Consider the following 27,715-nt stretch of genomic DNA (forward strand, 5'->3'; position numbering starts at 1 on the left):
GACAGGGGTCTTGGAAGAGCCTGTGATAACGCACGCACACACACGAGGAGGGGAGGAGGTGGGGGGTGAGGAGCGCAAGGAGCTGTCGATCATTAGTATTCCAGCAGGAGGCTCCTGGCCCGGCCCAGACATCTGAGCGGAGCTGCCGCCACCGCAGATAAAGAAGAAGCCATTAATCCACGGAAGATTACCAGCACTGATACTTTATCCCGCCGTAATACAGCGATGCAACCACACTCGTCCCGTTTACAATAGCGTCAGAGGAGAGGGAGCAAGAAGAGGGGGAACGCTGCCAGCTCACCTTGCGGACACAAAGATGGCAGCAGGACACGTTGAGAGCAAGCTCGGATTTGAGCTGGAGAATTTTGATGGCTTCGGAGGGCCCAAGGAGCAGCTGGGTGTCCTTTCTGCAACCGTGTACAGTATGCATACAACTAGGGCGTATGGAGATCAGTCACTGCAGCGGCAGTGATTCAATTTCTTTTCTTTGTGCCTAAGATGGTAAAGTTACAGATCAGTCACTACGCTGAAAAGCGACTCAGAAGATGTTATCTTTTAAATTTATATTTAATCACTCAATATGTTCAATCAAATCATTTAATTTCGCCAAGTAATAGTCTCCTCGTTTCATGCTAACATCTTCAAAAGCCTAAAATTAGCATAGACGCTAAGGTAATTATAGCCCCTCAAACAAGTAATAGTTTAAAAGTGCCATATTTTACCCAACCAACTTCTCTCTAATATTTGAGATGTAATACGGGCTCTGTACTGCCTCGGTAAACATTTAAAATATGAATTTGAATCATCCCGACGAAGCTGAGTTCAAGACGTTTTACTGCCAAAAGGGCTGAAATCAGCTCGTTTGAATTTCTCAAGCTTGTATTCGTCACTAGCGAAGTCAGGCAGCGCTGTCAACATAAACACGTGTGCTCCTACAAGTTGATCATCTACAATCATGGAGGCAGCCAATCAACGAAAAGGCGGCCATCTTAGCTAAATATGAAAAAAGTGGATACAAAAGTGGGTCAAACACAAGTAGCTGGCACAGGTGCATTTTCTGGACACTCTTATGACAAAACTAGAGTGTTTATTTGAAAAGGCCGATACTTTTAGACAAAGTCCATCTTAGAGAGTCGCTCTACGGAAGACTAAATACCCAAAGTATGAGCCTTTTAATGCACATGGAGCAGTACCACATGCAGTACCAACAGCACACACAAGGTATCGTGTTGAATGATGCATTTGGGTATGTTAAAAATCGGGACTGCTGTCACTGCAATGGTCAGTAGGTACATATCAATCATCTGACACAATGGTGGTTTGACTGACCAAGTGATGAAAACCACTCGTCATTGGAATTCTTTTGGCTGATGAAATGAGGGAGGAGAAGATGCGGTTGATGCAAGGAGCAGAGGTGACAGATGAGGCGAAGGAAGAAATAAATAAGGGAACGGCTGGGGAGAAGGGCGGGATGGGCAAGGGGGAAAGATGGAGTGCAGCTGAGCTCCCAGGGTCCTGGAAGAATCCAATCCTTCAGATGTGGCAGATTGCGTTGCCATGAGAACACCACCGGGGTCATTGTGAAGCGAGAAACAGAGAAAGAAACACGAGGAAACGAGGCTACAAACCATCTGTTGATGGACAAACTTGGTTTGGAACAGGGTGGGCAAATGCTGGATTTTACAGGAAGCACAAAACACAAAAGCATCTCTGAAGCTGGTAAATTGCCCCCCACTCCATGCAGGCACCTTCAAAGGGGCCTTGCATCCAGGTGCTGTCCTAATTTGTCATGGCTGGGAAACGACCTCCAAAGCTGGAAAATTGTAGGATTTGTCCCCAAATTCCATCTCTGTGCCATTCATATATAGAAAGGAAAATTGAATACTGTAAATCCGTCCGTTCTGGTCAAAGTATACGGGTTTTACACACACCCACTGTCCCACCTCTATTCTGGCTCTGGTGTACCTCCCAAGCTGAAAAATTTTCAGATCGCCATTTTGTTTCAGTACCATTTATAAAGGTAAGAAAATGATGGCTTTTATAGGCCGGTGTGAAAAATGAACCTCCCATCTTTGATACTGCTGTCTCAGGTGGTAAAAACAATCCCCTGGATTCCGTATTTGTATCCATCGCTGGAAAACACACCGGAGAAAGGCAAAGTGAAAGACACTTTCAGTGGTGCGAAGTAACTCAAAGTACAAACACAGTATATGCTTTCTGCACTTGAGTAATTTTTTCAGGCGTCAGTCATTTCTTTACTTGAGTATATTGATCTTTTTTGATGACATTTTACTTTTACTCCAAATAAAAACAGTGTAATTTAGGAGTGTCTGAATGGTCTAAGCCTGTGATTCTTGAGCTTTTTACACTAAGTACCACCTCAAGCAATACTTGGGTCTCCACAGTAATGACCGCCATTAAAATACAGTAGTGTAATCGGCCCAAGTGGTCATTATGAACAAGGAGGAACTATAAAAAATGTATAGGTGCTTTTATCTGTGGTTAAATAACGATTCAATTGAAACGTTGGATTAAAAGTAGTAATAGTAAGCACATGTTGAACATTTAACTCAGTGATTCTTTTATGTACCATTAGCGGGACCGTGAGTATATTAGTAGTACTTGTAGAAGAATTTGAGAATCATTCAATCTAAGAGCTAGCTTACAGCCATGCTACCTTGAGAACGCCCGATCTCGTCAGATCTCGGAAGGTAAGCAGGTTTGGCCCAGGTTAGTAATTGGATGGGAGACTGCTTGGGAATACCAGGTGCTGTAAGCTTCTCTCCCCGGCTAAAATGCAGAGGAGTTTCGTCAGCAAGGGTATCCAGCGTAAAACTGTGTCAAACAAATATGCGTTCATCTGAGAAGACACACTGTGGCAATCCCTTATGGGACAAGCCAAAAGGAAAAGAAAATTCAGTCTAAGAGCTGACTTCACAAGAAGGAGTCATGGCATATCACTGTTTAAAAAACTTTAAATTCTGTATTACTTTGCATCGGAGCAAAATCACCACGCTATGATTATGGACATTCCCAGTGCTGTTTTCTGTGTATGCTGTCCAAGGTTTAAAATATAATGTTTCAGAGTGCAAGATGGAAGTGGAAGCAAGTGGAAGATGCACGTACATCCAATTGCCACGTACTTCACTCAAACAAAATGTGATATTTATACCGTTGTTGTTTTGCCCAAAGTTATTGGACTGATTGATTTATTTTATGTACCTAAGTAATGATATTGTGATCTGCAGTGAAAGCAGGGAACAGGCGGAGGAACAGTTAGAAAGATGGACGTACGCACTGGAAAGGAGAGGAATGAAGAATAGCCGAAATAAAACAGAATATATGTGCGTGAATGAGAGGGGCGGTGGGGGGAAGAGTGAAGCTCCAGGGAGAAGAGATAGCGAGGGTGGACGACTTCAAATACTTGGGGTCAACAATACAGAGCAATAGTAAGTGTGGTAAGGAAGTGAAGAAACAGGTCCAAGCAGGGTGGAACAGCTGGCGGAAGGTGTCTGGTGTTCTATGTGACAGAAGAGTCTCTGCTAGAATGAAGGGCCAAGTTTACAAAACAGTGGTGAGGCCGGCCATGATGTACGGATTAGAGACGGTGGCACTGAAGAAACAACAGGAAGCAGAACTTGAGGTAGCAGAAATGAAGATGTTGAGGTTCTCGCTCGGAGTGAGCAGCTTGGATAGGATTAAAAATGAGCTCATTAGAGGGACAGCCAAAGTGGGATGTTTTGGAGACAGGTTTTAGAGAAGACTTTGATGGTTTGGACATGTCCAGAGGCGAGAGAGTGAGTATATTGGTGGAAGGGTGCTGAGGATGGAGCTGCCAGGCAAAAGAGCGAGAGGAAGACCAAAGAGAAGGTTGATGGAGGTTGTGAGGGAGGACATGAGGACAGTGGGTAACATGCTGTGGGTGTTAGAGAGGAAAATGCACGAGATAGGCTTCAATGGAAAAAGTTGACACGCTGTGGCGACCCCTAAGCGGACAAGCCCAAAGGAAAAGAAGAAGATGAACTAAGTAATGAATTTGTTTCTCTTTTTTTTTCACCAACACTTCCAGTTCCATCACTTTAAACTCCATTTTGCGCATGCAGTCCTCTCCCAAATTTTCCATGGTTAAAAACCATCAGAGTTACCTAAAGGCAAAAACTCTCGTTTGTATGGAATTTTTTTAGGATTTGCTCTGTCATGATGTGCAAATGTGCAAATCCCTCACCGTGGAAATGACGAGCAAGGCAGTCTTCCATCTTGTGGCCATACAGATGCAAACAGTTTGGTCATCCCAGGACAACGTGTGGCTTGTTTAATGTGCAACTGGAACTCATCAGAGAATGGGGGGTCAGGTGGGGGGCTGAAAATCTTGCACTGATGTAGTTTGCTTGGAAGATTTAAACTATTAAGTGTTGTTTCTTATATCCACTGTTTAGTTTTGTTTCCAACGTCGGACATAATCTATTCGAGTGAGTGAACACCCAATTTAGCACCCGCTATTTGTGATTTTAGCAAAAATTGCATTCTAAATTATGCGCCACACACCCACCATCAGTATGTACAATCTGCCATAGTGCCTGCTACTTAGGATCTTGGTATATCAGCTTCAAAGTCATCCTGCCTTTGTGATAGATGTAACACTACCTCCAAAGCCAGAAAAATGGCAGCCTGACAAATTCTAATGTCGGTGTTGTTACATAGAACAGTGGCGTGAAAAACACGTGTGCTTTTGCAGGCAAATATCCTGCTGCCACTGTTACAGCCCTGGTACTACCTCAAAGCTGAGAATTTTTCAGTTTTTATTTTGGATCACCCCATTCTGTTTTGGACATTTTTTAGCTGGCTAGCTTCACTCTTCAAAGATTGAATCACAGTAGCTGGGGTCTTCATTGTTTTTTTTTCTGCCAAAACTGGATGGCCTGCACTCAAATACACGGCATCTTCTCTCATGTCCCATAATGCATTTCGTGAGAACAGCAACAAAGCCTTCTGCTCTCATTAAATAAGAAGGCGAGGACAAGTTGCACCTCAGCTGAGGAAGATGTATAATCCTGAACCACTCCACTCCTACTCCTCCTCCTCCTCGCTCAATCTCGAAGCTGGCACCGAATTCCAAATGTTCATAATGACTACTGGAGAACACACACACACACACACAAAATCTCTTATTGACCAGCAGTCAACGGAGCACAACTAAAAATGCTCTCCATCTTGCAATGCCACATGAGCAGCAGTGCGCCCCCTTAAAGATCCATAAGGAGGGCATGCTTCCATATAATGTACAAAGATACCTTGACTTAGAGTTCCAGTAATTCTGCGCCCAAGATTGTAACTCAATTCACCCGTACATCCAATGAATTTTCTTTACTAAAACAACTTGAAATGTCACGAATCCATTCCAGCACACAGAAAATGCACCACCACACTTCAAACTAGCATTCTGTTGTATAAAACAGAATGCAAAGAAACTTTTAAAGCGTATGTCAAGACTCCACTCCTGGAATTGCTACACTACAGTTTTATGGATTCTCCGTTGACTACCAAGCTATCAGCCCCTTTAGCCTCTGCATGCTAGCAGTACAACACTGTCGAAAACAAAATCCAGGGTCGACTAGCACCAAACAACTAAACTCAGCCACATACCTGTTCAACAACTTGACTCATGTGTGCTCTGATAGGACTCCCACACGTGAGCAATGTTCCCTCTAATTTTTAACGTGTCTGCGCAAACGCGCTAAGCCAATCAGTTTTAACATTATACACCATCTCATCCTGTACTTTCTACTTTGGCTTCAGACAAGACCTTTTTTTACTCAAAAAAGAGAAAATCTCATCCAGTTTCACCACTTTTTCTTCATTATTATTATTATTATTGACAGAATCCAACATTCATTAAAGCAACACTATTTCCTTTTTTTGAAATTATTATTTTTTTTTTAATTTTGCCATTATTATCGAGAGTAAACATAAGCAGCATGTCTAATTCGTCTTTGCTCTACGTTGCCCAGACTGTGTTTCTAACTAAAGCACCGGTAGTGGGCGGTGTTTGTAATGATGAGTGTACCCCTTTAAGAGCCAGAGGTGGGCGGTGTCAGGTAAACAAGGAAGTAGCGTGTGTGGCAAGGTGTGGCCGAGCAGCAGCTTGTGAGAGACCGTGTGCTGCTGTGTTTAAAAAAAAAAAAAAAAAAAAAAAAGTCAGGCTGTGGTTCACTTTGCTGGATCGGTTTTCATGTGTGCTGAGTGGGCGCTACAAGTGCTCAATTGCGCAGCTTAGAGGGAACATTGCACGTGAGTACTCGCGGTGGCTTGCTAGCTACTGCCACCCAACCGCAAATCGCACTTGGTCACTAAATTCCAAGCTGTGGTATCTGCCCAAGTACTCGTGCTGAACTGAGTGATCAACAGCACCACCACTACTGCTAACAGCCTCCGGCACTGACCGAGAACTTTTCATAGTTTTTGTTCAAAATCTGAACAAATACTCCTGAGGGATTGAGTTCACCTGTCACATCATGTGAGTGCTAAAAGCGACCATGTAAGTATAGAACCAGTTGAAAATGCTGGGACCACATTGTAGATGGGTGTTTAGCAATTCTAAGGTTGGTGGTTCAAATATGAGCCTTCCTTTTACCCTTCCGCATTCTTTCCCACAAGACTCCTCATTGTCAATAGGTACGGATGTGATTGTGAATGATCGTGTGTCTGTGTCCTGAGATTGGCTGATGTGCAGTCCAGTGTGTACGCCGCCTTTATTCCCAAATCAGCTGGGATAGCCTCACCTATGACAATTGAAGCGCAGTAGAAAATGGGTGGATAAGAACCGCTGATTTGATGTACACGATTTGTGCCTTCTGCCCAAAGTGTAGCAATGGGTAACAAAATTGAATGTGCAGGATCGGTGGTAGGTGCCATTGCTTTGTATACTGCAAAGTGCTTGAGGTTGTTATGTTTCAATGGGAGGTGGTGCCATTGCGAGCAGCTCCATCTCACATGATTGCGGTGGTGATGATGTCGGCGCTGCTGCAGGCTTCAGTGGGTTGCTCAAGGACGAGGAGTAGGAGGTGAATCTTTGAAGGTCACTTGCTTCAAAAACAAGCGCACCTCCCGATTCACGCACTTATGCATCAAAGCCTTGCTTGGTGCTATGAATAAAAAAAAATCTACTTACATCTACATAACGTGTCTTAGAATATTGTGACTTGAAGTGGTAGGCCAAGACAAAAACCGATTGAACCGTTAGTTTCAATAAACCAACTGTCAGCAACCTTGGATAGTGAAAATAATGCTTTCAGCAGATAATTGGCATTAAAGTTATGTTTAGGAGTCTGAGTCATCTGGACATCGCAGTCACGCAACAGCTTTTTGCTGTTATTGTGGTTTTAATGAACAGTGTCGACAACCTTGAAAAGTGGACACAATGCGTTGAGCAGATGATTGACAGTATGATTGTATTTTTTGAGTCGGAAATATTTTAGGAAGTCAGATTGAAGCATGCACAACTGCTATGCTGTCAAATTAACTCGAGCCATCAATGGCAGTGAATGTGATTTAAGAGCAATTCTCCATTTATTTTCATCTTTATTTTTATCTCTCAACTCGTTCAGTAACATGGAGGAAGACAACGTTTATCGATCAAAGCTCAGTTGGCCAACGTCACTGAGGCTCAACATAGATAAAACTGTATTGCTAATCGAGATATGATTGGTTTTCCTGTTCCTGTTATGTTCAACATGTCATGACCCAGGCTGGACCACGGCCAAGAGGGGCCTGGCCACTGCTTTCATGGCTCACCTCTGTTTCACTTTGGGACTGTAGACTGTGTATTTGCGTTGGAGTTTTTGTCACTGGCATTTGCCAGTTCGTTGTGTGTTGTGCCCTCAGTTTGTGAGTTGCATTCACTGACAGTAGGAATCTCCACCACTGAAAATAGTGTAGTGTTGAGCTATCCTCGTCACAGTGTTTCTTCCTCATCTTGAATAAAACTATGCCTAACATCATGTCCTTGTCTTGGAGTCCTGCATTTGGGTCCACCCCCGCACCGGAGGTTCGTGACACAACGACAACGTGGCACTTCTGCTCCAGCGCTTGCTTTGCTGCAATGTGGCTTATCTCACCTCTTTTCCCTACAGTCGGTGTGATAGATATGATGGCAGCCTGCTAGGATGACCTCACCCAGAGGGCTGAGGAAAGAAAGAAGGAGAAAATGCAGCAAAAGAGGGAGAGAGAAAGAGAGGGCACACAAGGAGAGAGAAAGAGAGTGGCGCTCAGATGAGTGGCCTCCTCCCTCTCCATTGTCGGAGAGCATGAGAGCAAGGCAGGCTGGAGGCCACCAAGAGGGGGAGAATACATTAGAAAGCGAACGAGATTGCAGAGCTTGTAGAGCAAGAGCTGAGAACAAGAGCAGGAAATACATACTTGATCCAAAAGGAAGCAACTGGAGGGCACAGGACAGGGAAGGAGAGGGCACAGAACCAGGGTGGGGCAAACCTGCCGCCTGCCGCACGATTTGAAAATCAAAATGAATCCTCAGAACCCTCTTCTAAAAAGCCCAGGAGGATGTGGTAATTAGATCTTATTGGGGCATGAGAGGTGGATCTCAGTTATTTAAAAAAAAAAACAATTTATAATTCTTTTTTTCTGCTGAAAATGATGGAATGTGAAGATCTTGCTGAAATTGAAAAAAATCCACAGGAAAGCAGTTCATGTCCATAAATGATGTAGGTGATGGAATTTTCACTGGACATGAACCCCGATAACATGAAATATTGAATTTTAAATGTGTAGTCACCACTGATTTACCATTTTCACAATGATTTAAAATTATATGTGTATATAGATTCCAGATTTTCTCATTTCTTAAATGATAGTATTCTCCCCATTAGGCTACAGATCACTCCCGTTTGTTTTTACTAACTAAAATTAATGCATTAAAGCTTCTCATCCTAGCACAACTATTACTACTTAAAATAAAAATAATGTTTATGTGTATGAAAGCCACAGCATAGAGGAATAATACATGCAAGTGTGTTGACTTAATGAAAACCCACGAAAACCAAATACACTTGGCAAAGATTCTGATAAGGGTAGAAGACTCAATTCAGTTAGTCTGGTCCATGAACCAGTAAGCGGCCTGCTAACAAACGAAATGCTTCACAATCAGGTTGAGCTTCGTGTGTGGTCTGCGCTCCACTGACTGACATTCTCGTATATACTGTATATATATTTGTTTATATAATATGCATAAATTACTGTATAAAAGATCCCATCTTCTATCCTATCTTTGGCAGCTTGAAAAAAGATTAGAAAAAGAAAAGGAATCTTGACAGAGTATTAGGGAAAACCCGGCCTACCCCCCCCACCCCCATTCCAATCCTGTAAATCAATTATTGAAAACATCTCCAAATCCTTCACCACAATCTCCTTTTACTAATCTGCCTCCTGCGTCTGCGCTCATGGGTGACTGGAAACTTCAATGTTGATTTTATTTTATTATTGCAAGCTATCAAACTGTTTTGAAATCTTTTGTTGAAGTAGCGCTACAGCAAACTGTCATGTGTCTAAACTGCATGGGAAAAACGCCCAACCTACAGTATTTTTGTATGATACGTGAATCGACCAATACATTTCCAAGAACATTTGCGTCTATACTTTTCTGTATCTCTGTTGCAACATGATGATGACGCCCTAAGATCAGTGGCTACTTCCTTCTGAGAACATCCTGTTTGAAGCCTCACGATGTGGAAGTACTGTACTCTTTATCGATTGTTTGGTCTTGTCAAACAATGAACAGCATGATGACAAAGTCATTTGTGTCCTTGTAGAAGTTATTGTGCGTTTTAGTTTTATCACGAACTGTCCCCCAAAAGCTGCTGGCAAATGTATTTGAGGAACCACGGTGTTTATGTTTAGTCCGGCTATCAATCATCATCCGGTTTAAGTGCACAAGCTTAACACCGCTGACCTTCTTGCCGCTAATGAGCCTTGTCATCGCACGTCAGGGACACAATATCAACAACAAGGCACTCCATAATGGCTTTTTTTACCTCGCCGCTGTTATATCCGTCATAATCTTCATCACCGTACGGTTGTGACTAGTGATGAAGAGTGACCGCAGCGGCGTCGAGACGCCGCAAGGAGCCCCGTGCAACGAAGGCAACGATATCAATCCTGTTAGTTTTAGCTGCCACAGAATGTAATATATTCAGGGAGTCCTCGGTCTACGACTGAGATCCGTTCCTACAGTAGCGACTTCACTTGAATTTCGACTTAAGTTGGATTCCACCATTAAAGTCAGAATTTAAATCAAAATACTTTGTATAAAAAAACAAATACATTGAAATAAACAAGATGATGCACTTCGCATGACTGCTGAGAGGTGGATGGAGAAGAAGAAGGGGAGGCTGTGCTTAGCTATTACGAAGGAACCTCGTCCTCAATCCTCTCCATCTCGACAAGTTTCAACGAACCTTGTTTTGTGATCATTTTATCTGACATAGAAACGGAACCCTTCACATGTGCTAAAATACAGGCTTTGTCATTAATAATTGTCACCAATGTTGACCGACTGCAGTCGTTTTGGTGTTGGTGTCTCTCCTTTCTCCAATCTTTTTATGATCTTGAACTTCGTTTTCATGGATTTTCTTTTGGCTGCAGAAGCATTTCTAAAAGACACAACTCTCTTCTTTGGGGCGATAATGTCTAAAAAGGAGGGGAAAAAATGCGAAGATACTCCCGGCGCACAAACGCGGACAAGCATTAGCCAGAGAAAATGGCGGACGGGGGACGGGCGTTGTAAAGTTGAAACGTCTTAGGTCGAGACCGTCTTAACCCAAAGACTCCCTATATATATATATATATATATATATATATATATATATAAAACTAACATTGAGTTCTTCACTCACACTTATTCACTCACCACTTGGTGGAGGTGCAGCGAGAATATGATTATGCAGTATAGTAGTGTGCAGATAGTGGACAATTCTACAAAAAAGAGCCTTCATAGGGTTTGTTGCGACTCCCAGTTGAAGGTTACTCTAAAACTGGGGGGAGAACTACATGTTGAGCATTTAAAACATACACATAGCATTGCCTTCATGTCTGCTAGCTCAATGCAAACACATAATGGAAAACATCACTGATGAGCGAACAAATAGCATCGTTGTTATGCGTTCTAACCCTTGAAGCGATGAAATATTGGAACATAAATGGTGGAGCAACAAATGTTGACAGAAAATATAGTCACAGACATATATTCTTTAACCTCTGTGAATAATGACTTCAGTCAGCAAAAAGAATGACAATTGTGATAACTGAGGAGCTGAGACTTGTCACCACAAAGAGCAGCATATTTTCTATTGGATTGGAACAAAAAATGTAACAAAAAATGATTAATTTCTTTACATTATTTAAGATTTCATTATTACCGTACGTATTTATAAGTTACAATATTACGTTATGCAATGTTCACATTAATGGCATTACCACTCATTTCAATTAGGAAAGGTGATTTGGGATAAATGTTTTGAGTAGCGACCATGGTCATGGAACAAATAAAATGAAAGAAAAATATCTCGCGGCACCACGGTAGAAAGAGAAGGATCACGTTGCAGCTCTTTGGTGAAGAATTTGTCTCTTAGTGTATCATGACGAGCGTTACGTTGGCATAGTGAGCATCATCATCATTATCAACGTCATCATTCATAATTCCAAACATATGGTCACATTCCTTTGTTTGTGCGCATTTCCAGGAATGGAGCCCAGAGATGGAGGACAGTGCATGAAGACTGTCAGCATCACTCACAAACCGTGACTAAGAGCCACGTACTGGATGTTGCTGCCAACAATGTGGACCCTTGCGGAGACCTCGTCCAGAAGTGGAACACTACCAAGCATGTCTGTTGGATTTGGGAAAACACCTTCATCAAAAATGTGCTTTTCCTTCCCAAGTTATTGTACTGCGGTGATGCATTTTGGGGCCAAGATGTTCAGCAAAGGTTAGTCACCCACAGCAGTGCCAGAAATGGCAAAACAAGTGGAGTACTTATCAGGAGGTTGATTTTCAAAAGTACACATACACAGGGTTAAATATCGAAATTTTCTTGGATTTTGACTAAAATTATGAAACTTCTTTGATGTTTCTTAAATGTATGTTAGGTTAATTGATGATCTTTTTATTGGTCTTTCCTGTTTCCCACATTCCAAAAACATGCAACATTAATTGCCCCTCGGTGTGATCGTGAGTGCGGCTGTTTGTCCTGCGATTGGCTGGCAACCAGTTCAGGGTGTACCCCGCCTCCTGCCTGTTGACACCTGGGATAGGCTCCACCATTCCCCGCGACCCTCGTGAGGATAAGCGGCGAAGAAAATTGATGGATGGATGTTTACAAAAAAACATCAATTAGGTTCCTTGAAGATTCTAAAATGACTTTTCCAAAGATGCATGAAATTGAATGGAAAAGTTTACAAAAATACATTCACTGAGTTCACCGATGGTTCTAATGTGTCTCATCACAGATGTTAAAATGTGACTTTGATGTTTACAATACATGCACCTTTGGTTTAATGACAATCTTGATGTTGACCAAAACGTTCGAAGGATCCAGGATTGTCTGAAACGTTTACAAAACGTACATTGGGCTTCTCCAGAATCTTAAATTAGATTTGGTTGCAAAAAACACATTTTAGATTAATGCAGGGGGGATTGTTTTTTGATGCCTATGAAAACAAACATAAGGTTCATTCAAGACCCCAAATGGTCTATGATTGTATTAGAACAGCAGGTATGTTCCATTCACTGAGCATTCAGCATTGTCGCCGTCGTTTACAAAAGAGCTCCTGTACAGTATCTTCAATGGCAAACCAAATTTCTCTTTGTTTATTTGAAAAGAAAAACACGTACGTTACGTTGAAAGTACAATGGTGACGCGTACAACCTTGAGTCAACGGCACTAATCACTCATGCACTCTGTTACGTCTGACAGTTAGCATTTGTTGAGGAGCGGTTGTTAATTGAAGTGTCACTCTGTTCTGGGTTTGAATGACATTCAGGATAAATGAGTCACTGTGCGTCACTTCTTTGCATAAATGTTTTTGGAGGTCACCGCCTCTAAAAGCAGCATCCGGTCACTCAGTATGTTTTCTATTCTGCTGGGTTTTATCTTTTGACTGACATGCATATTAGTGCCTTCTTTCCCAGGGCTCGCCAAACACATCATCTTTTCCTGATATTTTTTGTGCGTTTCCAATCGCAGTCGGGCTCGTCGTGGCATGCTAATTGCGCGGTGGTCACCCCTGAGGAAAGCAATTTTTCTTTTTTCCAGCATTGCAGTATAAGACATGTCCACCTGAGACAGGCTTCAGAATATCAAAGAGCTCCAAAGCGATGTTTGTTGTGGCAACACAAGAGCACAATGTATCTTCACGTCTAGAGACTTCAGAACACTGCAGCCCGATATTTGACTGATTTACTCTGAGTTCATGTTCGTTACCTCTTTTTTGCGCACAACTTTAGTTCTATGAAATTTAGCACGTTGCAAGTTAACGGAAAACATCAATCACAAATTAGGACGATCTCAAATGAGCCTCACGCGCTGTTTTGTGAACATCAAAGACGAGACAATTTTCAAATAACGTAATGTACTGTATGTGTTTTTTAATCAAAGAAAATTAACCCAACAAACATTTTAAACATCAAAGACCAAAAAATATACATAATTCAATGATTCACATGCACCATCCACCCATTTATTTTCTTCAGCTTATCTGAGGTTGGGTGACAGGGGCAGAAACTTTACCAGGGAAGCTCAGATTTCCTTTCCCCAGCCACTTCGTCCAGGCCTTCCATGGGTATTCCAAGTCATTTCCAGGGCAGCTGGGAGACTTAGTCTCTGTTGTGTGTCCTGGGTTCTCCCCGGGGTCTTTTCCCGGTTGGATGTGTCGGGGACACCTCACCAGGGAGCCGTCAAGCAGGTATCCATTCTTCCCTCACTTGTGAACAAGACCCCAAGATTTTTGAACTCCTACACTTGGGGAAGAATCTCATCCCTGACCTAGAGAGAGAACTCCACCCTTTTTTGACTGAGCACCATGCTCTCAGATTTGGAGGTGGTGATTTTCATTCCAGCCGCTTCACACTTGGCTCTGAACCGTTCCAGTGAGAGTTGGGATCACGGCTTGATGATGCCAGCAGAACCACATCATCTGTAAAAAGCAGATACTGCAGTAGCAATACTAAGGTCACCAAAGCAGACCCCCTCTATACCTCGGCTGCGGCTATAACTTGTGTCCATAAAAGTTATGAACAGAATCGGCACCAAAAGCCAGCCTTGCCCTGCCGGCAATGCGGACCAAACTCTGACTCTGGTCGTACCAGGACTGGTTAGCCCTTTTGAGGGGGTTCGGTACCCCATACTTCCAAAGCACTCCCAACACGACTCCCTCAGGGGCACGGTCAAAAGCCTTCTTCAAGTTCACAAAACAGAATTCCCATGCACCCTTGAAAACCCTGCCATAGGTGTAGAGCTGGTTCACTGTTCCACGGTCAGGACAAAAACAATGCTGATCCTCCTGAATCTGAGATTCGACTTCCTGGAAGACCCTTCTGTCTAGCACCCCGAAATACACCTTACCAAGGAGGCTGAAGAGTGTGACCTCGCTATCCTTTGGAACACAAACCTCTGCAACTCTTAGTCAAAAAATGACCAGCACCACAATCGGCCAATCCAGAGGCACTGACCTGACGTCCATGTGATGTTGCTGAGGTGTGTCGGTGAAATTAGGGTCTTCAAAGTATTCTCCCCACCATCTCACAACGTCCCGTGTCGAGGTCAGCAACGCTCCATCTCTACGATATACTGTGCACTGTTGACGGTGAGCTGTTCCTCCCCCCAAGATGCCGGATGGTGGATGAGAATTTCCTGGAAGTCGTTCTCAATAGACACACCAAACTCCACCCATACCCGAGTTTTTGCCTCAGCGACCAACCACCAAACTTGCATCCGGTACTTATCTTATCATCATCTTCAGGAGTCCCACAGGCCAAAAATGGCTTATGGGACTCCTTCCTCTGCTTCACAGTAAACCTCGCAGCTGGCATGCACCAATGGCTTTGGGGGTTAGCGAGATGACGTGAAATCTTACAGCCACATCTCCAGTTGGCCACCTTTTCAAAGGAAGTGCAGAAGATGGTCCATGGGCTCAGCCTATTCCCCGCCTCCTCCAGGAAGTATTTGAAGTTCTGCTAGAAGTGGGATTTGAAACGCTTTTTGACGACAAATTCTGTCAGATGTTCCCAACAGAACCTCAAGACACCTTTGGCCCTAGCAGGTTGGACTAGCATCTTCCCCCACTATTGAACCAACACGTCTTTTCACATAAGTGTCCAAGACACACAGCTGCAAGTCCAGTGACACGACCACAAAGTTAATCATCAAACTGCATCCTATGGTGTTCTGTAGCCAAGTGTACGCAATGTACATCCTTCCTTGAGCATGTGCTAGTGGACAATTTGTGGAGAGCACAGAACTCCAACAACAGAACACTACTAGGGTTTTGTGGGAGGGTGAGGGGTAGAGGGGGTCACGCCCTTCCATGTTTCACTGCCATTGCCCATGCAAGCGTTAAAATCCCCAAACAGAACGATGGAGTCCCCTTGTGAGTGAACCCTCTAGCACCTCCTCCAAGGACTCCAAAAACGGCGGGTACTCCATGAACTGCTCTTTGGTGCATCGGCGCAAGCATCAAGAAAAATAACGACATAAGACTCTTAAAGTCTTGAATTACTATCCTCCAAGTGGTCAAATTGTCAACATGATTGTGTTAATAACAATGGAGTGGGAGGGAATAATACTGGCCACTATTATTTCTTCATGCAGATTTAATACACAGTAACCAACCCCTGCTGACATCTTCATTGCCATGTGGTGTTATACCCTGTTTCGTGTGTATGCGTATGCACATGTGTATGCATGTGTACTGGGGAAGACAAAAGAACGAAATGAATGCAGGTTAAATCTGTCCGTCAATAAGCAGCTTGGAAATGCGCCACGACGAACGGCCATTGCAGATGCAGATTCTCGTGCATTTAGAGAGAGTGAAAAAAATTTTAAATGAAATAAAATCAGGATCTGGTTGGCAAGTACTGAGCGTGTCAAAGTGCGTGTGCGTGTCCGCCACATGCAACTTGATGCTCCTTCCAACAGGGATTAAAGTCAGACATGGACTCATCTAATCACCGCTGGCCCAAATCTCATCACTCTCCCAACAAATGTGACACACACACACACACACACACACACACACACACACACAACACACACACACAAGGAAAAGCATCTCATGCGATGTTGGCACAGTGAGCACATTACAGCAAAATTCCATCTTTACATCACAAAGATTAAGACTTTTAGAAATTGTAATAAAAATATTAATTTCTAGTATTATAATAAAATTTTCTCGATTATGACATTCTAATTTTATCTATCCAAAATTGCAAAGTTTTCCTGAGCAAATTCTTTTATTATTATTTTTTTTTTTAAAGAGAGATTTTCCCTTTTTATTGTTTTGTAAAATAGTGATTTTGTTTATTGGAGGAATTAAAACAAACATTACACTTTTATTGGAAAAATTACAAGTTGTTATAAAAATTTTGTGACTTTGACAGTGAGATTTTCTTTCAATATTTTTTCTTCTCAAACTTGCAGCTTCACATAGAACTGTCATAAAATTTAACTTTGGGCTTTGTTTGAATCAAAATACACCTTTTCTGAAAAATGCTATCTTTTTACTTTTTTTTTATTTCACTTTTTCTCTGAAAATATGGAATTTGGGAAATCTAAAATTGGGATTCTTTCATCAAGATTATTACGTTGCTCATCATATTACAAATATTTCTTAAAAAAAAAAACTTTTCCTCTGAAGCAGAAAAATGTTGCCCTTTTCTCCTAAAAAAACAAAACAAAACATTTTTCTTACAAAAAGTTAATATTTCGGACAGGTGGGGTGGGGGAGGGGGGGATCTTTCTCAAGAAAATGATAACTACTCTGAAAAATGACTTTCCTTTATGAAACAGATCTTTTCTTTTTCCAAGAAATGTTACATTTTCTGTTGCAAATGTAAGCTTATGTAATGGAAAAAGGTTGACATCTGACATTTTTTTGCACGAAGTGTGGGGGGAAAATATGACGTGTACATAAAAAAGTACCTTTTATGTATCAAAAAAGCAGTTTTTCACATTTTTTTATTCATCTATGCAAATGATTATATACAATTCTCAACAGTTTCTGACATTAATTGCAAACGCATGTAAAATGTTTTATAATGGTGCCTTATTGAATAGTTTTATCCAGCTCAACATTTAGGCATTTGTTCATCATCGAAGTCTTTACATGCCAAATCAGTGAACAAGTTACCATATGTCAAGCATTTTTCAATAAATTTCAAAGAGACTTCTTTTTTCCCCTGGTAAACTTGACTTTTTTTCTAACAAATGGAAATGTGTAAAGCATTAAATCCACCAATGATCAACCAGTTTTCTAAAATGCCTCACACTCTTCAACTTTCCTGTAAATTCAATAATTGTTTACCACACACCACAAAGGAAAATACTTCAAAGGGGACATATTTTGCCAAACCAACATTTCTATTTGTGTACCGTTGTCTCGATGGAGCCTCAGTAAACATGTGAAATATGAATGAAAATCATCCACACATTCCTGAGTTGCAGAGGTTTTTCCTGCGGGGAGGCCTGAAATCAGGTCATTCGAGTAACTGGTGAAGATCTCTGCCCACTTCTCCGCTCCCCGAGTCAGCGCTGTCAACAAACGTGTGCTCTCGCAAGTAATGAGAGTTGGGTCCTCGACGTGGAGGGAACCAATCAGCAGAAACTCAGCGGTGTTGGCCAAATATGGACAAAGCAGATTAAAAACTGGGTCAAACAGAAGTAGCTATCCGGGGGTCCTTTTCTTGACACTCATATGACAAAACCAACATGTTTTTTTTTCTTTTAAAATGGAATTGATACTTTTATACGAAGACAGTGTTAAAGGGTCACTTTATGGAGATTTAAATAGCCAAAATACGGGACGTTTAAAGTGATTATACACCAATTAAAACCACAGCTTCCAATGCATCATGGGATTTTGGTTGACGTAAAACAGAGTCATTGTATTTTCTAGCAGAACCCATGTAAATTCCAGTATGCATTGCACCATGAAATGTTGAACTGTTAATAGGCATAAATCCTTATTCTTCATGAACGATCAAGATTAAGGTAACATGAAGAGTGTGTTTGTCACCCGTAGATTGTTGAATGTGTGTCTTATTTAACTCATTCCATTTATGTTGCACTTTGTTTTCATGAAACCAAGCCTGTAGGTAGTGTCCAAGGACTTCAAAAAGGGTAGGTAGTCTGAACTACTGATTGGTGCATAGTCAGAAACCACAGTCACGACCCTGAAGGCGGTGGGAGGCTACCCTCTCAGGCACCAGGGTGGACCCCAAGGTAAAGGTGTTGAGCCAGGGGGTAATAAGTATACCCACACCTGTTTGGTGCTGCTCATCATGGGCAACTCCAGAGTGGAAAAGAGTCCGACGCCTCTCAAGAGGTCTGGTACCAGACCCTAAGACCTGTGTGGAGGTCAGCCTGATTATATGGAGCCAGGACTTCTCAACCTACACATAAGCTAAGGCTCCTTCACTGTCAGAAAGGTGGCATTCCACTAACCTAGAGGCGGTTTCTGGAACCAGAGATCACATCTCCAAGGTCCCCGCCTTCGACCACCGCTCAATTCACAATGCACCCGAACCCTATGACCCCCCCCCTTCACAGGAGGTGAGCTCATGGGAACGGGGACTCACGTTACCCTTTCAAGCTATCCCCGGCTAGTCTCCATGGGTGCAGGCATGGCCACCAAGTGCTCAGCTTCGAGCACCACCTCCAGGCCTGGTTCCAGAGGGAGGGCCCAGTGACCCACGTCCAGGCAAGGGAAACTTACATCTAATTATTTTATTCATCGTAGGGGTCTTAAAGCCGTCCTTTGACTGGTCCTTCACCTAAGATCTGTTCGCCATATATGACCCTGCCAAGGGCGTAAAGCTCCAGACAACTTAACTCCTAGGATCATTGGGACACAAAACCCCTCCACCATGATAAGGTGATGGCTCAAGGAGTGGTCGTGAGTGACATCGCCCCAAATTCCATGATACAGTGGAAATTACTGTTCATATTTAATTGAAGTATATTCACTTTTCAGGATTTTACTGCGTGGTAACTAACTGTAGAACCTACAACGTTAACTCAAGCATTATTATATATGCTTCTATTTTATACATGTGGGGTTGGTAGTATGAGTATGTTTCCGTTGTAGAGCTCAGTAGCTTATTGGCAACAGTGTACCGTCAAACAGATTGTGATGTGGAATTTGTGGCCCAACAACCAGGAGGGATGTCAGGTTTAGGAAGACGGCACTGTATTGCCTAAAGCACTACATGTGCAGTTTTCTCTAAGGAGCCTGTACTATCGTCACAATCCAATTTTTGTTTTTTTCTGTTTTGTTGTGTTATGCAGTGCTGTATTTTCCCTTATGTATCTCAATGACATGGTCTCACAACAATATACAGTGCAAAAGCATAATTGTGAATATTTTCCAATCCCATGTAATCAAATTATGTTAAAGTGTAATGTACAATTTAGAATTATTGTCATGAAAACTTTAGCCACAGTCTGTATCAGAACATTCCTCCAGTGTACACTGTTATACTGACAGCAAGCAATTTGACTAATATAATTAGTCTAATCTGTACACAGTGACAGAAGGACGTGTCTTTCTGAAGGCACTGATATGTTCATCGATGCAGGTATTTACTTTTGAACGATGAACCAAGGATTTTGAGAAAAGGAATTGCTTTTCAAGGCAATCCATGGTGACTTGTGTTGGTAAAAGTTCTTTTGAGAAATGCACTTACTATTTTGCAAATGTCCAGGATGATTCAAGAAATGGGCCAAGTGACCTTCTTACAAAATCATTTTTTTCCTCCTATTAATGCAATTTTATTTTCATAATAGTACAACAAATTTGACGCAATACTAACACTTTTATACTTTTCAAAATAGGGCAACTTGTTCTCTTTACTAAAAGGAATGTCTGAAGTGAGGCAGAATTGCCCTCCCAGCTCTTTGCCTGGACTTTATTTAACCTTGTAAGTGTGCTTAATGAAGTGTCCAGTGAGCCCAAATCTCCACCTGTGATGCCATCTGTGATATGTAAGTAGTATAAAAGTGTTATGATATTCCTTGTATGCACCAAAAAAATGTTTATAGTCCAACGCTACTGTTGCAATGACTCTTCTCATCCATCATGCATAGCAACAGCTCCACGTATTGGAGTGAAATTAGGAAGAATAGATTGAACAGGAAGACAGATGTGACTTGCCTTTGATTGAACTGCACGGGCACACACGCCAACACGTCCACACACACAGGGTTCATACACCTGGGTGCCTGTGTTCCTTTCTCTCCACATATTAGCCTCCCAATATAAACCAGGAGACGACCTGACAGGCTGTCTCCAGTGGTGTCTGTCGCTGTCACATTTTGTTGTTGCGGCTGCTGCTGTGCTGCATGCCTGTGATGAGGCGCATGTAAAGTACGCTCAAGAACAACAATGCAAGAGAGGTGACTTTGTTGCCACTGATGCAACGCTCCCTGATAATTACTAACTACTGGAATAATTTCAAACTGTGCTTTTTTATTTCATGTATTAACTTGCAATGAAATTGTATAATTGTTTGTGCATGCTTTAAAATATATTTGTACACATTTCTGTATTTTTTTTTCATTTTGTAGAATTTTGCAATTCTATAATTTGGGGTACCAACAGTGAGGGATTGGGTATTGGCTGGCCAAGCACAAAACTGCTTTGTTGGTCACTAAGGCAAAAACTGGCATGGAAGGAGTTTAGTGAGGCCATTGAGAATGACTTCCAGGAAATTTTGGTCCACCATCCAGAGTCTTAGGAGGGGGAACAGTGTACCATCAACACTGTGTTTAGTCGGGATGGGGTGCTGCTGACCTCAATTTGGGACGTTGTGAATCTGTAGGGAGAATACTTTGAAGACCACCTCATTTCAACTGATACGCCTTTCCATGAGGATCCAGAGTCACGGTTCTCTTAGGTGGGCTCTCCTATCTCTGGGGTTGAAGTCACTGAAGTTGTTAAAAAGCTCCTCAATGGCAAGTCCTCCGGGTGGATGAGATTCGACCAGAATTCCTAAAAGCTCTCTATGTTGTGAGGCTGTCCTGGTTGATGTCCCACTTAAACATCACTTGGAGATCGGGGACACTGCCTCTGGATTTGCAAACTCGGGTGGTGGTCCCCGTTTTTAAGAGAGAGGACCGGAGGGTGTGTTCTAACTACAGGGGGCTCACAGTCATCAGCCTCCCTGGTCCATTCAGGGTTCCATCGGGAAGTCGGATCTCAGATTCAGGAGGAATAGTGTGGTCTTCATCCTGGCCGTGAAACAGTGGACCAGGGCTACACCATTGGCAGGATCCTTGAAGGTCCATGGGAGGTCACCCAACCAGTATACATCTATTTTGTGGATTTGGAGAAGACATGAGGGCAGTTGGGGTTAGAGAGGAAGATGCAGGAGATAGGCTAAGATGGCAAAAGATGACACGCTGTGGCGACCCCTAACGGGACAAGTCAAAAGGAAAAGAAGAAGAAGGAGAAGTTGTTTGACCATGTCCCTCAAGGAGTCCTATGGGGGGTGCTTCTGGACAATGAGGTACCAAACCCCCTAATACGGGCTGTTCGATCCCAGCTGAAGCAAAGATGTGGTCTGGTTTGATGGCCGAAGCATTTTATCTCTGCTTTTTGCAGATGATGTGGTTCTGTTGGGTGCATCAAGCCATGCTCTCTAACATTCACTGGAGCCATTCATAAAATCAGCACTTCCTAATCTGAGACCATGGTCCTCAGTCGGAAAAGAGTAAAGTGCCCTCTCTAGGTCGGGGATGAGATCCTGCCCCAAGTGGAGGAGTTAAGGTATTTTGGGGTCTTGTTCACGAGTGAGGGAAGAATAGCATGGGAGATCAACAGGATCAACAGGTGGATCAATGGAGCATCTGCAGTGATGTAGACTGTATCGTTCCGTATCCTAAGATGATCTAATTACATTAAATGCTCGCAAAAAATTTTCACAATTTTTGGATTTCATTAAAGGTGTGATTCCCAGCCAGTGTGCCAGGAGAGCTCTTCTGGTGTGCTGCGGAAAATTATCAATTATTATTATTCACTTAATTGGTTAAAACACAATATATTTACAACAAATATTATATCTTTTTTCATCTATCTATGGCAGTGGCATATAAATACAGCCAGAACAAATAAATGCTCTTTCATTTATTGGCACAAAGTGTATAATTGACGCCTATCCAGTTCTTGTGACATTTTTGTTTGTTGCTATACTGTGAGATTTTTCAAATGTAAGATATTTACCTTGGCGCAATAAACGTTGGGAATCACTGCATTAAGGTTATGATCAGGAACATCCTGACCTGGCAGCAGTGTTGCTACAATGATTGACATATCATAACATGTTTGAGAAAAGGTCCTCCTCAAGATAATGACAGAATGGAATGAATGCCATTTATTGTCATCATACAAAACTGTACAATGACATTGGTGATGAGTTGACTCTGCCACATTCTGGCCTTGTTGTTCGGGCTTTGCGGGAAGCTCTGCACTACTGAGTCATGCGCTGAGCTCTCATGAAAGCAGTGACGCTTCTGTAAGGTCCACCTCCTCTTCAGGTGCTGCTAGGAAAACTTGCCCCGTCCTGTTTGTCATCCTCTCCAATGTCACTTCCCACATGTTATCACCGCAATCATCACACTGTATGCTTGGAACACCAGGAGTGTAATGCCAGTCAACGCCAGTTCTTCCTTTATAGTGAATAAGCAAATGAAGCAAATGTTTGTTTGGGTTGTGGGGGAAGCCGTGGATTACAGTGTGGCTACTTCCTCTAGTCTAACGAAGAGTGAACCTTAATCCACAGCGCCTCACTGCTTAATTCTGACCTGACTGACTCACGCTCCAAGTGCGACGAAGCCAGACTGGGGGAGGGGGCTGTTATTCATCTGCCAGAGATGCTCTGGTTTCATTCCCATTGCTTGTATTGTTAGTTGGCTGGTTTAGATGATATCAAGACCCAGCCGTCTTCCTTCACCTCCAAGACAAATAGTACTCTTTTGAGGGCAAAAAATGTGTCTATTCTGCACAGGAAAGAGGAGCGAGAGAAGGCCATCTACATGAAGCCGAAAAGACCATCTCTAAACTCAAGAAGTGGAGTGCAACACCACCTATCATACAAGACTTGGACCAGCTAACGAGAAATATGACAACTATTTTTGTACAAGTTGACAAATGTTCAATTTGTTCTTGCGAAAATGAAGAAACATTCAGATAAAAACATTTCGTTTATCCCCCTTCACTTAAATCCTGTTTAGGTAAATGATGATCATCCATTTCATTCCTCTCTGGTCATATTTGCCATGATTTTCACCTACTTGAACTTTTGCCTGCTAACACATCACCAGATTGGGCATTGATCACACAAAAATGTGGTTGCATTATACTGTCCTTGTCACAGAATTTTTAAAAAGTCCCACATAGGACACTACTCATAACTAATAGAGAAACACTGCAATCTGCATCTGAATCTGCAATCAATATGTTAGTAAAGTAGGTTAATGTAAAGCTCATCGGTTTGTGCTTCACCTACGTCTCGTGGGTCCCACGGGTGGCGTTATGATCGACAGAGTGAAATTTTCAAATTAGACGATAGGGTGCTCACCTTACATTTCATGATGAAATTCGATCACACTTTTGCCATGTCTTTTTTTCTCGCTCTCTTTTCAACTTAGCTTCGCATTTTGTAATCGCTGTCAGTCAAACGCTCTACCTCTGCATACTGCAATAATGACGTAAGCGTGTTGTGTATATGCACCATTGCTGTCTTCCGTCATTGGTGTCTCCTATCTTTGCGACCGTCCACACACTAAACCTGGTGTGCAGTTTTGCTTTTAAATTTTGACAAGGAAAGTGCGATGCGAGACCGTTTAATTCAAGCATTGCACACGTACGGTAGGCAATGTTGTGTGTCAGAGGACACACATTCTTCAAGCTTTTTGCTTCCCTCATCATTTTTGCACGTCAAGGACGCAGGATGCACATTGAACCAAATCTTTGTGCACTCTTTAACTTATCACATAAACGTAATTTAAGAATGATAAAATGTCACAGTAAAACGTTGCGTCGACACTTCACAAAGAAGACTCAGGAACCAAGGAATTCCATTTCCATTCTTTACAATAGAATTTTTTTCCTCCAACAGAAACTAAAAAAAAAAAAACAAGTGCAAGTTTGGATAATTATCATCTCGTCTTTGCCTTGCGGAATACACACACATACATGTAAAAGCACAATCATACGCAAACTTGCTCACAATGACACACGTACACGCACACACACACACAGACATACACGGGCAGAGAGGGCAGAAATTGCTGACATGGACACTCAGGAATTTCATGCCAACAGGAGGAATCTGCTGATGCGACTGAGACTTGTCTGAGGCGCAAATCTCAAAAATGAAGTCAAGTCACTTTTCACTTGCACCGTCCAGTTGATTTAATATCTCAGGACTTTGTCAACTGTTCCATGTCGTTCTCAGCCAGATGTCAAGGAGAAAAAGGTCGTGTGTGTGTGTGTGTGTGTGTGTGTGTGTGTGTGTGTGTGTGTGTGTGTGTGAATGAGAGACTACAAACCTTGACCCCTTCAGTTGAGCTTGTGCTATCAGCGTCAAATGCCGTCAGCAAGATTGATTGCTTAGTCTTGGCATCACTTCACCAACATAATTCATTACCGTGAAAGTCCCTGTTTTGATCTGTGAACACTGAGTAGCGCCCCCTGCTGCTACAGTCTTTTCTCCATTACAGATTGTCCCGATTGTTACAGAAGTATTTTGCTAGTACTTGGCCCACTCTTACAAGCCAAGCCAATCAAAATACTTAAAAATGGCCCTGTGTATCTAACCCAAAAAAATAAAAATAAAATAATACAGTTGCATTTTTAGTTTAGTTTGCTACATTTGCCAGCATGACTAATTCTGAAGGAATCCATGCAGATTAGAGACAGATCAACAGACAGACAAGTAGTTAGGTAGGTGATGTAGGTTGGTAGTTAGGTAGATTGGGTGGATGGGGTTTTTGGTTTGTCGGTCTGTGGGTCGGTCAATCAGTAGGTCGGTCAATACTATATCCATCCACAAGGGAAATTCACTGTTTAAGTAGTCTTTACATTGAAAACAATACAAAGTAAAACAGACATGCCAAATTTCTATTGAATTATTATGAAAGATGTGTAAAATATTATGTTAAACATAATATGGTGAAGAATCGTAAAGATATGCAAAGTAATATGTAATCTGTCTTTTCTAATGTATACAAATAAATTACATCGTAATTCCAGTGCTAGCACCCCGGTGGACGTCTGGTTAGCGTCTGCCCCACAGTTCTGTGGACCGGGTTTCAAATCTTGGCCCTGCCTCTGTGGAGTTTGCGTGTTCTCCCCGTGCCTGAAGTGGGTTTTCTCTGGGCGCTACGGTTTCCTGATGAATTGACAACTTTAAATTGATGAACTAAGTGACAACTAAAGTGACAAAATAAGAGCAGGTATATAAGGAAGTTTTACATGTTCAAATAAAGTGTTTAACTTCAGAATAATTGTTTGCAAAACTAACAAGGTGCAGATAATACTTCATTTTGATCAAATGCGTAGAAGCATAAAACTGTATTATGCATTGTAAAAATGCATTGAACATAGGTTGAAGGGTTGTCCAGAATTCTGAGGTCAACTTTGTGGGTGTGTATTATACAACGGTGCAGATTATACACAAGAAATCACGACATTTGCAAAGAAGAAACGAGTGAGTGCAGAGAAACACTGAGCAAGAAATGGAACACTGTGAGACATAGGAGAGCTCTGTAATACATGAAGAAAACAATTAATAAAATATCACAAGGCTTTAAGAATAACAGTGATAACTATAAAATTCCACTGTGGCAATAGGATGAGTAGTTTTACTTATACCATAATTAGCTCCTCTTAAAATTGGAAATTGGAAACCACGGAATTCAGTTTATGAACAATCTAGAATATATTATAGTATGAGGGGAATTTTTCAGAATTTTGTCTAAACAAATTCCTTCTTTTTGACCATCAGAAGTCAACACCAACTCCTTCCTCAGAGGATGATGTGTTCGCTCCATGTTTCTGTGATGAGATGACAAGTCCCGGGGTAAACAAAAAGAGAAAAACAAAAATAACCGCAACCTTGGAGAACCAGTGACATCTCACATGTCTCACATAATGGACAAATATCATAAACCATTTTTCTTATTCTGTGAATGTGAGCGTGTTGTGTGTGCCTCTTGTTTGTTCCTCACCTGCAAACTCCACGACGATTCTGACGGGAAAAACTGATTAAATGAAGTTTGGTGTTGGAATACATACAGAAAGGAATCTGCAGGTGCTTCTGAGGTCTTCCAACTTCCACTTTTTTGCCTCGTGGGAAGCTGAAGGAGACAAAAGGAGAAAAGAGAGTTCTTGATCACCTGTTTTGTTTGGAGTGAGTCACCTTGCAAATATATGAATATCAAATGCAGCAAGAGTAATCTTGACAGCAATTTACATAGAGATTCTGCACCACCACCACGCATATATTTAACACTTCTTTTTCATTCACATCCACAACACCTTCCAGTCAGTCTTCCCTGCCTTGCTGTTGTTCTCAGACATCAGGCTGCATTTCCCCCTTTGGCAGGATGCATGACATGGGGAGGGAGGGAGGGAGGGAGGAGAGAGAGAGAGAGAGAGAGAGAGAGAGAAGAGAGAGAGAGAGAAGAGAGAGAGAGAGAGAGAGAGAGAGAGAGAGAGAGAGAGAGAGAGAGAGAGAGAGAGAGAGAGGAGAGAGAGAGAGAGAGAGAGAGAGAGAGAGAGAGCAGGTGGAAGGAAGAGCAAATGACAAATGTGTCTGAAATACACAGCCAGTGGCAGCAATACCCATCACCCCACACACCCAAACCCACCCCTGCCCTTCCACTTTGGTCTTCGAATTTCCCTGCTCATCCTGTCGGACCACATTCTCATCGGCTGTAGCAACTGATGTCTATTCAAACCAACAACAGAGGGTGGGCCAATGTCTGCAACACCTAAAACAACCCGGGAATAATTCCATTCCCGTGTCAGAATTTGATACAGTTGATTTCAATAAATGTAAAAGAAATGATTGAGCAGCTGAAACCATCAACAAGCTGTTTTGACTCAATACTTTTACATTTTTAAAACTATTCTAGTCTGTGGAACTAACTGATTGCAGCAAAAAATTAATAGCTCACCTGAGTGAGCTGAGTTTCCTAAACCCTTGAACGTAGCTGACAGTGAGCCACTAAAAACACTGGAAGTTTCCATGTTAGCAAACTAAAGATGGATCCCATAGCCAAGATTGTTTCCAACCTCATTGCAGTACAGAATCAGCTCCTCAAAGTGCTAAATGATATACAGTAAGGTTAAGCGCTAACTTGAGAAAGATTTCAGTTCTTGACCGATTGGATTTCAGTGTGACATTTCAGAATCAGAATCAGCTTTATTG

The 27,715-nt window shown here is 42.1% G+C and overlaps 1 long non-coding RNA gene and 1 pseudogene across 2 annotated transcripts; both read left to right on the forward strand.

Moving 5' to 3' along the window:
* Positions 1-2,660: 2,660 nt before the first annotated feature.
* Positions 2,661-2,779, forward strand: LOC133491296 (5S ribosomal RNA; annotated as a pseudogene).
* A 3,217-nt stretch (positions 2,780-5,996) lies between these two features.
* Positions 5,997-26,786, forward strand: LOC133491206 (uncharacterized). Of its 2 annotated transcripts, none has more exons than XR_009792371.1 (3): positions 5,997-6,514; positions 11,751-11,996; positions 26,288-26,786. It is a non-coding gene; the product is annotated as an uncharacterized LOC133491206 (long non-coding RNA). The 2 variants fall into 2 exon arrangements; XR_009792370.1 differs by lacking the exon at positions 26,288-26,786 and adding an exon at positions 23,285-25,389 and having other exon boundaries at positions 6,004-6,514.
* The last annotated feature ends 929 nt before the right edge of the window (positions 26,787-27,715 follow it).

This window comes from Syngnathoides biaculeatus, chromosome 17, assembly GCF_019802595.1.
Source record: "Syngnathoides biaculeatus isolate LvHL_M chromosome 17, ASM1980259v1, whole genome shotgun sequence".
Taxonomy (NCBI): Eukaryota; Metazoa; Chordata; class Actinopteri; order Syngnathiformes; family Syngnathidae; genus Syngnathoides; species Syngnathoides biaculeatus.